The 13,138-nt window shown below is 46.1% G+C and overlaps 1 protein-coding gene across 3 annotated transcripts in view; it reads right to left on the bottom strand.

The window, feature by feature from the left end:
* LOC133372935 (histone-lysine N-methyltransferase PRDM16-like) overlaps window positions 1–13,138 on the bottom strand; it is a 545,545-nt gene that overhangs the window by 474,192 nt on the left and 58,215 nt on the right. The gene's annotated exons all lie outside the window — the stretch shown is intronic.

The following is a 13,138-nucleotide window of genomic DNA, read 5'->3' as shown; positions in this document are numbered from 1 at the left end:
TATATTGGGGGGGAAATGTGCAAAAATGGATTAGTTGACGAGAAATGGCTTGCAAAAAAAAAAGTGTACCTTTGTCAAAACCACCTACAAAAATGTGTTTATTAGGAAAAAATCACAGTAAAATGCTGGAGAATTTTCATGAGGGTTTTTCTTTTAAAAAGCAAGTTGCTGCAGAAATGGGAAGAACTGAATTTAAGATTGGAAAAATGAAAAACTGAGAGAATTGAAATGGACAGTTCCTTCCATCCCTACGCAACAGAAAGGACTGGGGAAAGATCTCAGAAACCACAACTGATCCTTTGAAATCTGGAAAGGGCAACACATGCAAATTGCTTCATACCCTATGGATCCCTCCAGCTTTCTAAATCACCCCCAGCATCAACCCTGCCACCCATTTTCAGCCAACATTTTCCCAAGGAGAACTTAAGCCAGATGGAGTCGACTCATTCTAATTTTGTCCCCCTCTTCCTCCATGATGAAGAGCAGGCTCAACACTGAGAACTTTTCTGGCTTGTGCCCATCTGAGGTACACAAGCTGTGTCAAAGGCGTCTGTTGACATCACAAGGGCCCTGCTGGCTGAGGCCAGTGGCCCACATAGCCCAGCACCCTGTTCTCACAGAGGCCAAGCAGAGATGCCCACGGGAAGCCCAAAAGCAGGGCTTGAGCACCACAGGACTCTCTCCACTTGTGATTCCCTGCAACTGGTATTCAGAGGCTTACTGGCTCTAGTAGCCACTGATAGCCTCCTCCTCCAGGAATTTGTCTAATCCCCTTTCAAAGCTGTCAAAGATGGCGTCACCGTTGCCTCCTGGGGGAGCAAATTCCACAATTTAAACCAGCCTTTCCCACCCAGTGTGCCTCCAGATGTTGTTGGACCACAACTCCCATCAGCCTCAGCTAGCATTGCCAATGGTCAGGAAAGATGGGAACTGTGGTCCAACAACATCTGGAGGCACACTGATTGGGAAAGGCTGGTTTAAACTATGCACTTTGTGAAGAAGTCCTTTCTTTTGTCCGCTCTGAATCTTCCAACAGTCGGCTCTATTTGTTTCCATAAGGACTAGAAACTTGCTTTTAAAAGAAACAAGGCTGAGTTTCTCAAGAAGATACAGTTCTGGACCTATGAGAAGGGTGAAGGAAGTAAATGGCCAACATGCCTCCCTCCCTAACCCCTCTGATGCGTCACTATACAGTAGGGCCCCACTCATACGGCGGGTTATGTTCCAGACCCCCTCCTAAAAGCAAAACCCACCAAAAAGTGGAACTCCATCAATAAAATGCTGCCCGACACCTGAAAAACGCTGTAAAAGTGGAACAAGCGACATATGAGTGGGGCCTTACTCTAATTGAAAGCCGCCATATTAGCGGAATGCCGAAAAGCAGGCTGCCAAAAAGTGGGGCCCTACTGTACATTGCTTAAGTGCCCACGTATTTTCAAGCAAGAGCCCTGTTGGGTCAGGCCAAAGGCCCATTCAGTCACTGTTCTCACAAGTGGCCAATCTGGTCCGGTGGAAGATGCTGTCCCACCACCCCTGCTGAAGTAAGACTCGACTACCAGTCTGGTCAGCCTCTGTGCATGCAGTGGGAGCAGGGCACCATCTTGTCCTTGGTCTCTCTTGTGGCAAAATGAACCGAGGATGGCCCTGTGTGTATACGAACAAGGGCACCCTGAATGGCAGGTGTACGTGTTGCAGCTGACTTGAAAGTGTGGCACCTGAATGGCATCAAGCAATCCAAAAGCGGCTGCCTGTGGCATTAAGGTCGGCTCTGCGAGAGCCCATTCATACATGCAGACTGGTCACCTGGGTGCTGCAGCCGTCAAGGGATGAGCATGCCTGTGTGAACCAGCTTCTGTGCCCTTTGGGGCTGGTGGGGCGGAAGGCAGGGAGCCCAAACAACACGTGGAGCCAGAGCCAATGACAGGCAGAGCCAACTCGTTCTAGTTTCCCCCTCTCCTCCCTGTTGAGTTCTACAAAGGCAACACTAAAACTGAGGATGAAAATGATAGCTAGTGTTACCCCCTGGACTGGTAGTGAGTAAGAAGGCAGGCAGGGCAGGGGGTGGCTGGGGGAAGACTGAGATGGGTGGGGCAGTGTCCTACTTGGCCTCCACTGGTCTAAATAGTGACAGGCAGTGCTGGCTGGGGCCCATCAGGACTGGTGGGGCAGAAGGCAAGCAGCCCAACAGGAGGTGTACTCAGAGCCAATGACGGATGGAGCCAATTAATTCTAATTTAGTCCTCACCTATCCCCCTGCTTGCTATTGGAGGTCGCTGATTCATAGGGTCGCCATAAGTCGTAATTGACTTGAAGGAACATAACAACAAGCATTCCCTTGCTAAATACTGTGAGGGGCAAAACTGAGACTAAGAAGGAAGGTGGCAGGCAGTCCCATCCCTGGGCTGGATGTAAGTAAAAAAGGCAGGCAGATGGGAGCTGGCTGATAGTGGAGCAACGATGGGGGGGATGGACCAGCCTCCTCCAGACCACAGGAATCAGGGGGTTATGTCAACAGAAGGCACTTCTGCAGGAGACCTCAGACTGCCCGCTGGACAGAGCAGGCGTAACTCCTCACGCCAGTTTTGATGGCAACAGCTTCTCTCTTTCAGCAGGCCAAACCCTTTTCCCCCTGCAAGCAATTTAAGCATCACCATCTTGCACCCCCCCCCATCCAACATCACCGAGGGATGCTACCCGTCTTAAAAGATGTTCATTAAATCACCCCTGAATAATTTTCTCGCTTTTCTTGTAGCTGCCTACCAAAAATTTGACAGTGGCATTTTCCTGTTACCCCCTTTTTAAAAAAGGGAGAGAACCATAAAGTACACAAATCAAAACGCATTTTGGGCCCCGCACCATGCTGTTCACTACAGACGCAGCAGGTCAGAGGCTCGGTGGGAATTAACAATTCATCGAGGACCAAATGATTTTAATGTTATCAACACATCTTTCCTCCTGGCATACGAGTGCACGACTTATGAGGAGAGAGAGGCAATTTGTTTGGTGAATTTCATCCTTTGTTACTGAAAGCTGCTGCATTTTGATGTATAAAGACTCTTGCCATTAAGCCGCAGGACATATACGTCCCGTGGGCTTGCCAGGTTGTTTGCTCGTTATTTGATTTTTAAATAAAATTGACTTTAGAAGTAGCATAGCATTATTATTTTTAAGTGTTTTCCTGTTCCTCTTCCAAGATATTGCAAATTTTTAACCCAAAAACAAGCCTCGCCCAGCCGCTTGGGATGGAAATGAATGGAAAGGAACTACCATTATTTAAAGTTGAGGTAATAAAGTTTTTCCATCAGTTTGAAGCTGGGAATGATTTAGGGCTTAAAATAAAATAAAAAATCTGATGTTATCTGCACCTCTTGGGCCAATACAGATCAGAACTTAGTTATCCAATAACTTTTGCACTTCTTAACTGTTTTAATATAGTTCTGGTCTAAAACAGAGTAGACCCATTCAAATTAATGGGCCTAGCTTAATCATGTCCATTAATTTCAGTGGGCCTACTCTTGATTGCATACAACCCCTCCCAAACACACACACACACACACACAAATCAAGAATTAAAAATGAAAATTTTCAGGGTTCCAATCATGAGACTTTCCCAGCTTTCCTGGAAAGGCTGGGGACTGAACCTGCGACCTGTGACATGCAGCAGTAGTGCTCTTCCACTGAGCCATGGAGGGTCCTTAATGAACACATGAAACCTCCTCATGCCACTAGACCAGTGGTCCGTCTTGCTCAGAAGTGCCTACACAGACTAGGGATGGCTTCCCAGAGTTTCAAAGAGGGGTATTTCCCAATTCTACCTGGAGATACCAGGGACTGAACCTGGGAACCTCTGCATGCAAAGCATTAAAAAAAAAGGCAATCAAAAAATGGTCAACCAAGATGATCAAGAGGATGGAGCAACTCCCCTATGAGGAACGGTTGCAGCATTTGAGGCTTTTTAGTTTAGAGAAAAGGCGAGCCAGAGGAGATATGATGTTGTTGTTATGTGCCTTCAAGTTGATTATGACTTATGGCGACCCAATGGAGCGACCTCCAATAGCATCTGTTGTAAACCACCTTGTTCAGATCTTGTAAGTTCAGGTCCGTGACTTCTTGACGGAATCAATCCATCTCTTGTTTGGCCTTCCTCTTTTTCTACTCCCCCCTTTCCCTTTAAGTCTCCAATCTCGGAGACATCATGGAAGCATGAGGGATGCTGACAGGTGGGCAGCCCTGCCCAACTGTCAAATTTGACCCTGCGAGGCAGATCCTGATTAGCCCTGGACTAGAATGCAAGACTAGGGCCAGTGTGGGGAACCTGTGGCCCTCCAGATGTTGCTGCACTACAACATCCAACATCCCTGGCCATTGGCGATGCTTGCTGGGGTTGATGGGAGTTGCAGTTCAGCAACATCTGGACGGCCAACGGTTCCCCGCACCTGGAGTAGGATAAAATCAGTAGGTTGAGAGGACCTTTGTTGTGAGAGATTTTGGGGGGTGACCTGTGAGTTGGTTTGGGCTCTGAGTGGGAGCCAGGAGGCTGTTGAGTGGGGATGAGTGTTAGAAAGAGAAGGGGTTACCATCAGTACTCTTGTACGGTATTGATATCAGCATATATCTATCAACTCTGTATTGCTTTGCATTTGTATTAATGTTTTTTTTTGTAAGATTTCCATTGCTTGCCTTAATTTGCTGTATACCACTTAGAGATAATTAATTATTAAGGGGTCTTAAATAACTAAATGATGATGATGTGAGCCTCTTTCTAGCCCCAGGACAGTCTTCAATTTGCGTGTAAAATCTGTAGAATTGGCCACAAATGCTGTCTACATATGATTCTCAATTCAGAGTGGAACGACAGCGGAAAACATACTTTTGGTATGGGGGTGTGTTGTTGTGAGAGAGAAATTCTTGATTATTATTTTTTAAAGATGATCCAGTCCCTTATAAGGACATCAGAAGAGCCCTATAACTGGATCAGGCCAAATGCCCATCTAGTCCAGCATCCTGGTCTCACAGTGGCCAACCAGATGCCTGTGGGAAGCCCACAATCAGGATCTCTATGCCTCTGAATACCAGCTGTTGAGAATCACAAATGTGGACAGTTGCTCTTGCACCCAGAGCCACACCTTCCTGCCTGTGCCTGATGTCAGATAAGGGACGGGTAGAAATGGAACTCTCTGCTGAAAGCAGGACTTGCAGGTTGCTGTCAAATAGCTGACCGGTGGTGCCTGCAAATGCTTTGCAAGGGGAGTTAGAGAGTCACGCTGCATAGTCCTGTTTCCTCGTTGCATGCTCTGGCTGGCAACCACATCTATGGCATGTTCGGCATTCATAAGCAGAGGCTCTGCGTGCATATGGCTGTGTCGGGATCAGTAGCGTAGTGGCAAATTCAGAAGTGCAGGGTCCCTTCATAATAGTCATGCCATGCTTCCTCACAGCCACGTCCCTGCACTTGCTTGCTGTCCGTCATCATCACCACACTCCTCAGTCCTTCTGGTGCATGCCTTCTCTCACAACAAAAGACGGCCCTAGCAGTCAAACAGCATGAAAAAGGAGTGTGTCACCTGCTGAGAAGAGTCTTCTCTCACCTCTTCTCACTGATTGGCTCCAGTCAGCAAGAAAGGACAAAGAAGCATGTTAAAAGACACTTCTCAGTGGCTAACACACTCTCATGCTCATTGGCTTGTAGGACCCTGGAGTCATAAGGACCCTGCTCCCAAGAAAGTAAGGGGTCTAAGACACACACCCCCGAGAATCTGGACAACTACACCCCTGAGTTGGCATAAATAGCTTCTCCATGCAAGGAGGGCTCCTTGGCCAATCAACACATGCATCCCTTTGTGCAGAAGAGCTCTATGCATGTATGGGGAAGGGGCCATAGCTCAGTGGCAGAGCATCTGCTTTGCATGCAGAAGGCCCCAGGTTCAATCCCCAGCATCTCCAGGTAGGGCTGGAAAGGGCCGCCCCACATCTGAATCCCTAGAGAGCTGCTGCCAGACAGTGTAGACAATATTGAGCTGGATGGACCACTGGTCTGACTCAGTAGAAGGCAGTTTCCCAAGCAGTGGAGACTTCCCCCCATCCCAACCAACCACCCCTGTCCTTTTCTGCATCTGGGGGTCTGTCCTTCCAAGCCACACCGTTACCACCACTTAGAGAGCACCACGCTGGCATCTAGAATGGCTCCTCATCCCTTCCTCACCCTCCCCGCCCCCCGACAGTTCTTATTTGTGAAGGTGCCCAAGACAGGAGCTCGCTTAAAAAAATGTTCCCTTACGCTTGTGGCGTAACAGCCCATTCAGGACAGATAAGCCCCTTTAGAAACGAAGGGGAATTTAATTCAGTGTTTGAGTGACAGTAGGAAGATTTATCCGCTGGCTAGACAATACGGCTTTTGGAGCTTTAATCTTGCCCAGACAATGGGCTACTTCTTGGGCCTCATCTTGTGCTTTTCCCACGATGGCCGGTGATTAAGCGGCTACTTCATTGGATGGAAGCCACTATCTCTCACGGAAGAGTGTTTGTGGCTCTGTCAAGGCCTAAGGAGGGAGGAAGAGGGGGATTTAAACCCATCTAAGAGAGGCTTGCAAGAACCCAACTTGGTCTTGACCTGTAGAAGGTGGAGCTGGCTGAGGGTGTCACATACTATCGCATGTACGACAGGGATGAGGAACCTTTCTCGGTCTGGGGGCCTGCCAGGAAAGGGCCATGGCTCAGTGGCAGAGCATCTGCTTTGAGTGCGGAAGGTCCTCGGTTCGATCCCCGGCATCTCCAGGTAAGGGTCAGGGAGAACCCCGGCCTAAAACTCTGGAGAGCTGCTACCAGTCAGCAACGATGATATGGAGCCAGGTGGACCAACAGTCCGATTTGGAGGAGGCAGCTCCCAATATATTCCCATCCCATTCTGGGCAACTGTCCGAGGGCCAGATGCCCATGGTGGGTGGGGCGAGGAGACGCAGAAGTGGGCGGAGCCACAGATGTAAACATTGCCTTTGTACAGTAGGCTGGTTGTTGCATGCACACACACACCTCTGTTCTTCATCCAGGCATGCCTGCCTTGCCCTTTTCCTTTTATCATGTATATATATATAGCAATCTATAGCAATCTAAAACTTTGAGTACATTTCTCCTCTCCATACACTTGAGCAGGCAGGGAAGGGGTAGCCGTCACCACCACCCTGTGCTTGGTCTCTCTTTCTCTCTCTCTCTCTGCCACCCTCCCTTGCACTCGAGCAGACTTGTCTGCAGTAAAGAGTGCTTCTCGGGCACCCGAAGCACTGTTTACTGCAGAGGCTCCTGCACCACCTGGCATTTAAAGCACTATTTATGTTATGATTATTATGCATTGAATTTATATCCCACACTTCCTCCAAAAGGAGTCCAGGGAAGAAAACATATCAACAAAACAACTGATCGACAAGGTGGGAAAAAAATCTAAAAACAGTCACAATTAAAACATTCTAAAACACATTCAACTGAGCTCTATCTGCACTATACATTTATTTATTTTATTATCTATTTATTGCATTTATACCCCGCCTTTCTTTCATTGTAGAAACTCAAGGTGGCAGACATGAGGTTCCCAGGCAGTCTCCCATCCAGGCACTGACCAGACCCAGACCTGTTTAGCTTCGGCAAGGTGGTGGCCTCATGTGCCTTCAGATCACAGCCTGGGATATTGAGTCATACTATTGAGCCTTGGGCTGTCCTGATGGGCAGATGTCACCACCGCAACAAATCAGTGCTACTCCCAGGGATGACAGCCAATTCTTCACACAACCTTCTGGACAAACTCATGTGTAATGCATGGTGGTTGGACCGTTAAGACTACTGCCACTGAAATGTAGAGTTCCTGCTGCTGCTCCTGTACTATTGTGCCAAAAAAAGAAGAAAAATCTGCCATTACTATTATCTATTAGCACATGACTCCACTCCAATCTTCTTTGGCTAGCAGCAGTGGCCCAATGTGCTGTGCCAGATTAGATCACAGGCATCGGCCGATGAGAAACTGCAGTGGTATTTGGCATGCTGACCTTGCTACACCCCTAAGCAGAGATAGGCTGTTTCACCTACCACATCATTCCAGTAACTGCCCACTCCGCTACATTGTCTTTGGAGGCCGTGTTGCAACCCTGTCCAGGTTGCACCCAGGGCAGATGAATATATTCCTTTTTAAAGGGTCCAAAATGCAGCAGCCAGATTACTGGTGGGGGTTCCTTTTAGAACTCATATAATCAGTTCCAGCTGCACTGGTTGCCAGTTCATTTCTGGGCCCAGTTCAAGGTGCTCAAGTTAAAGACCTAAATGACTTAGGTCCCAGATATCTGAAAGACCGCCTTCTTCCCTACAGACCTTCTCGGGTGTTAAGATCAGCAGAGTTTGGTAGTTCCGCCACCCTCGAAGCTTGAGGGGATGGCCCGAGAAAAGGCATTCCCTCTGGTAGCCCCTAAGCTGTGGAACTCCCTCCCCACCGAGGTGCGTCCGGCAACTTCGCTTTTGGCGAATGCTTGGAGACACACCTCTTCACCCTGGCCTTCGACACCTGAGACGTATATGTTTAGGACCCACCCTCTTTTCTGTGATTTTTATTTAGGTTGTTTTAAACTGTGTTTTCAAATTGTTGTAACCCAGCTTGGCACTTCTAGATAAAGGGCAAATAAACAACAACTACAACAACAACAATGTTATCCAATAAGAGTATGATGAACAGGAATACAAGAACAGCCCTGCTGGTTCAGGCCATGGGCCCATCTAGTCCAGCATTCTGGTCTCACAGTAGCCAACCACAGTGCCTATGGGAAGACCACAAGCAAGACACAAGTGCAACAGTGATCTCCCCATATGCAGTTCCCAGCAACTGGTGCTCAGAGACATACTGCCTCCGACAGAGGAGGTGGAACCTAACCACTGTGGCTAGTAGCCATTCAGGACCTCATCCTCCAGGAATATCTCTAATCCCCTTTTACAACCATCCAAGTCGGCGGCCGTAATGGCCTCTCGTGGGAGCCAATCCCACAGCTTAACTACGTGCCGTTTGAAGAAATACTTTCTTTCGTCTGCCCTGAATCTTCTAAGAGATTAGAATCTTCTCATCTTCTAGCTTCATGGCTGGCCTGTGGGCAGGTCGCACTAGGCAGCTGGGAGGGTGATAAACCCTTGCTAGACTTTAATAAAAGTTAGGTCTGCAGAAGAAGATGGCTAAGTTGTTTGTATTCCAGATCCCTTCAAATCAATAGTGGCTGGGGCCCAGCGTGGCTGGTAGGATGGAAGGTAGGGAGCCTGAAAGTAGGCGGAGCCACAGCCAATGGCAGGCCAAGCCAACTAATCCCCTTTCCTGCTCAGTTCTACAGGTGCAACACTGAGACTAAGCAGGAGGAAGCTGACAGGGAGGGCCACTCCCTGGAGTGGTTGTAAGTAAGGTGGCAGGTAGGTGGGAGTTGGCTGAGGTTGGTGGGGCGGTGCTCCAATCGCCCTAATGAACTGGATTCTGCTGCTGCAGCCGTTTCCATGACTCAGTCAGGCCAACTCCACACAGTACATTTTTAGAAAGCAGCTTGTCAATGTGACAGGCACATGTCTCTAATGCTGGTACAGTTCCCTGCACTGCATTTGTCCAGCGGCAAATAGGCATGGAGAGATCTGTCCGTTTAGGCTCTCTCCATTTCTCTCTCTCTTTTTTTCATTCTTGAATTCAGTTCTCCACATTTCTGCAGCCATTTTTGATTTTTAAAAAAAATTCTCATGGAATTTCTCCAACATTTGTATATGCATATTTGACTAATGTACACATTTTTGCTGCAACCACAGTACCCTGAACATGCCCAGTCTCGTCTCATCTCAGAAGTTAAGCTGGGTGAGGCCTGGTTAGCACTTGGATGGGAGACCGCCTGGGAATACCGGGTACCGTAGGCTTGGAGGAAGGCAGAGGTAAACTACCTCTGAATACCTCCTACCATGAAAACCCTATGAATATATTCAAAAAGATTCATAGGGTCGCCATTAGTCGTAATCGACTTGAAGGCATATAACAACAAACACATTTTTGCAAGCAATTTATCCTTATATAATGCATTTTTGTATGTTATTTTCACCGATATATTCATTTTGTGAACACTTTCCCCTAACATATACATTTTTGTACCCATTGATTGGTTGGCAAAGTGCAATGCAAAATTTGAATAAGTGCAAATTGCACAGAAGGCTGTGTCTTGGTTCTCATACCATTTCAGAAAGTGAAAATTTGATTCAGTTTGAAATGCAAGCTGGATCGAATTTCTCACCCAACCCTAGTGGCAAACCAGAGTTTGTCTGAGCAATGTGTGAAATGTATTTATTTATTAGATTTACATCCTACCCCTCTTCCCAGCAGGAGCCCAGAAAGGCAAACAAAAGCACTAAAAAGCACTCTAAAATCATAAAAACAGATTTTAAAATATATCAAAACAAAACATCCCTAAAAACATATTAAAACAAAATATCTTTAATAGCATTTTTTTAAAAGCTTTAAAAACATTTTTTTTAAGCATTAAGAATGCATTAAAAAGCAATTCCAGCACAGACGCAGACTGGGATAAGGTCTCTGTTTAACAGTCTTGTTGAAAGAGGAAGGTCTTCAGCAGGCACTGAAAAGATAACAGAGATGGCGCCTGTCTAATATTTAAGGGGAGGGAATTCCAAAGGGTAGGTGCCACAACACTAAAGGCCCACTTCCTATGTTGTGCGGAACCGAAATGTGGTCCAAGTGACCCACGTTTCCTTAACAGAGAAACCATGTAAAATGTTCATAGCAGAGAAACAGAGAAAGGTGGAGGGATTCACCTGTCAAGCATAATCCAAATCAACTTCAGCTTTGCAAAATGCCAAACATAGCTTAAAGGATTTGGGGTCTCCCCGCCCCCAGCTGCTAAAACCACACCCACTTCTCTGTTGTTATACTGAAGAAAAGAGGGGAACTTGTCCGCAATTGACAAAAGGCTGGATGAGATTATTTGTGTTTCCTTTCTCCTTCCAGGAGTATCTTTGCCTTAATTTTGAAACTAGATGCATGGATTATCCTGAACACTAAGGGATATTGTTTTCCTCTTTTTCAACAGGAGAGTCATAATTGCCACACTCAATGCCGAACAGGTGGAATGCCACCAACTCAACAGCACCAATATGGGGTGCCCCTTACTCTATGTTATTTACAATCTAGCAAATCACAGAGTAGAAGATCCCAGGACATCCTTTGAGAGTTCTTTTGGAAGAAGTTGATAAAGCCAATGTTGAGATGGTTACCAAAGAATTCACGGCTACAAATCTCTCGAGAGTTCCAAACGGGAAAACAAATACTCCAGAACCTCCCCCATCTGAATGTATTTTTTTCAAGATACGGGATGCCCCTGTAGGTGTTGAAGCTCATGTATTATGTAAGAACACATGAAAACTATATATAACCTCATCTGGGAGAAAACAAGCAGCCTTTGCAATGTCCTGGAATGATGCAATCTGGTTTGATATATAACAGTATGCATCCGGTTGTGTCCAACTAAGAGCAGACCCACCGAAATTAATGAGCCTCAGGTAGTCATGTTTATTAATTGCAATGGGTATACTCTGAGTAGGACTAACATTGGATGCAACCAATGGTTTATAGGTATTTGATGGAATAGAGATATTGTTTGACCTCTGCCACCAGCCTGGAGAGGCAGAGCTACTGCGAAGGCTACACCTCCTACCTCCTAGGAAAAGCATCATTGCCCAGAGGGAGCCAACGTCGCCCCACCCATTGGCCACTGAAGACCAGCTGCTTCAATGCTTCCTTTCCTCTTCCCTCCTCCTCCCTTTTTCCTTTTGTACCGTGCCTGTTAGGTTGCGAGCAAGGACTTTCTTAGCTTTAAATACCGCTACAGTGCTCAGACTTCTTCCATGCCTAATTATAAATGTCACATCATTATAATCAGAAAAGGATATTATACATAATGCAAAATATGAAGAATACTTTTTTGTTTTAATCTTGTCTACCTCTTTTGTATAATTTGATATTTTTTTCCTGTACATTTTGGGTGGTAGCCAACTTTTGGCCATCAAAGTTAATGGACCTAAATTCGTTATGACCATTAACTTCCATTTGTTTAATGCATTTATATCCCATCTTTTCTCCAAGGAGCTGAAGGTGGTGTACATGGTTTTTCCCCCTCTTGATTTTATCCTAATAACAACCCTGTGAGGTAGGTTGGGCTGAGAGACAGTGACAGGCCCAAGGTCACTCAGTGAGCTTCATGGCTCACTGGGGATTCAAACCCTGGTCTCCTGGGTCACAGTCCAACACCTTGACCATTGCACCACACTGGGTCTACTCTGGGCTAGCATTGGATACAACCTTATGAGTTCTCTCTTAGGAACCTAGGGAAGTCGCCTTATACAGAGTCAGACCACTGGTCCACCTAGGTCAGTGTTGTTCACACTGACTGGCAGCAGCTCTCCAGGGGGTTCAGGTAGGAGCCCTACCTGGAGATGTCAAGGATTGAAGCTGGGACCTTCTGCGTGCAAGGCAGGCGTCTGCTACTGCGTCACAGCCCTCCCCTTGTACTTTTCCACAATCTCTCTATTTATAAAACAAAAGATTTAAAAATGGAACACCTCATTGGCCAAAGAAAGCAAAGGGGAGAATGGTTGAAGACAGAGATGGATGGACCTGCCTGTTTCTAAGCCATGGTAGCTTTATATATCTTTGGCCATTATTCCATCCCCTTAACTGCTTTAATCTGTGATTTTTTTAAAAAGTCCATTAAAAATGTGTATTTAAATATGTATCCTATCACAAAATACTATTAAAATATATATTTTATCTCTGTGCACCACTTCTAAATATCTTTTATCCTAAAATATGGCATTAAGGCACTTTAGTAGTTGTCTTTTTTCTTTCCCTTGGCTAAATATTGTATTGCAAAATTCAGCAAAGTTTCTATAGCGTAAGGATGACTAACTTGTGACAATACATTCTGAAAAGTGCTCATCCAACAATACAATTTAAAAGGGCACATCCTATCCCATCCCACTGAAAAATGAGCTCCACAGTAGAGGCTAAACTTAGAAAGTATGATTTCAAAAAAGGTAACCAACCAAATTCTGGATAAATTTAAAAGTTATCCATTGA

This window comes from Rhineura floridana, chromosome 18, assembly GCF_030035675.1.
Source record: "Rhineura floridana isolate rRhiFlo1 chromosome 18, rRhiFlo1.hap2, whole genome shotgun sequence".
Taxonomy (NCBI): Eukaryota; Metazoa; Chordata; class Lepidosauria; order Squamata; family Rhineuridae; genus Rhineura; species Rhineura floridana.
This window is presented reverse-complemented; position numbering and strand designations above follow the sequence as displayed.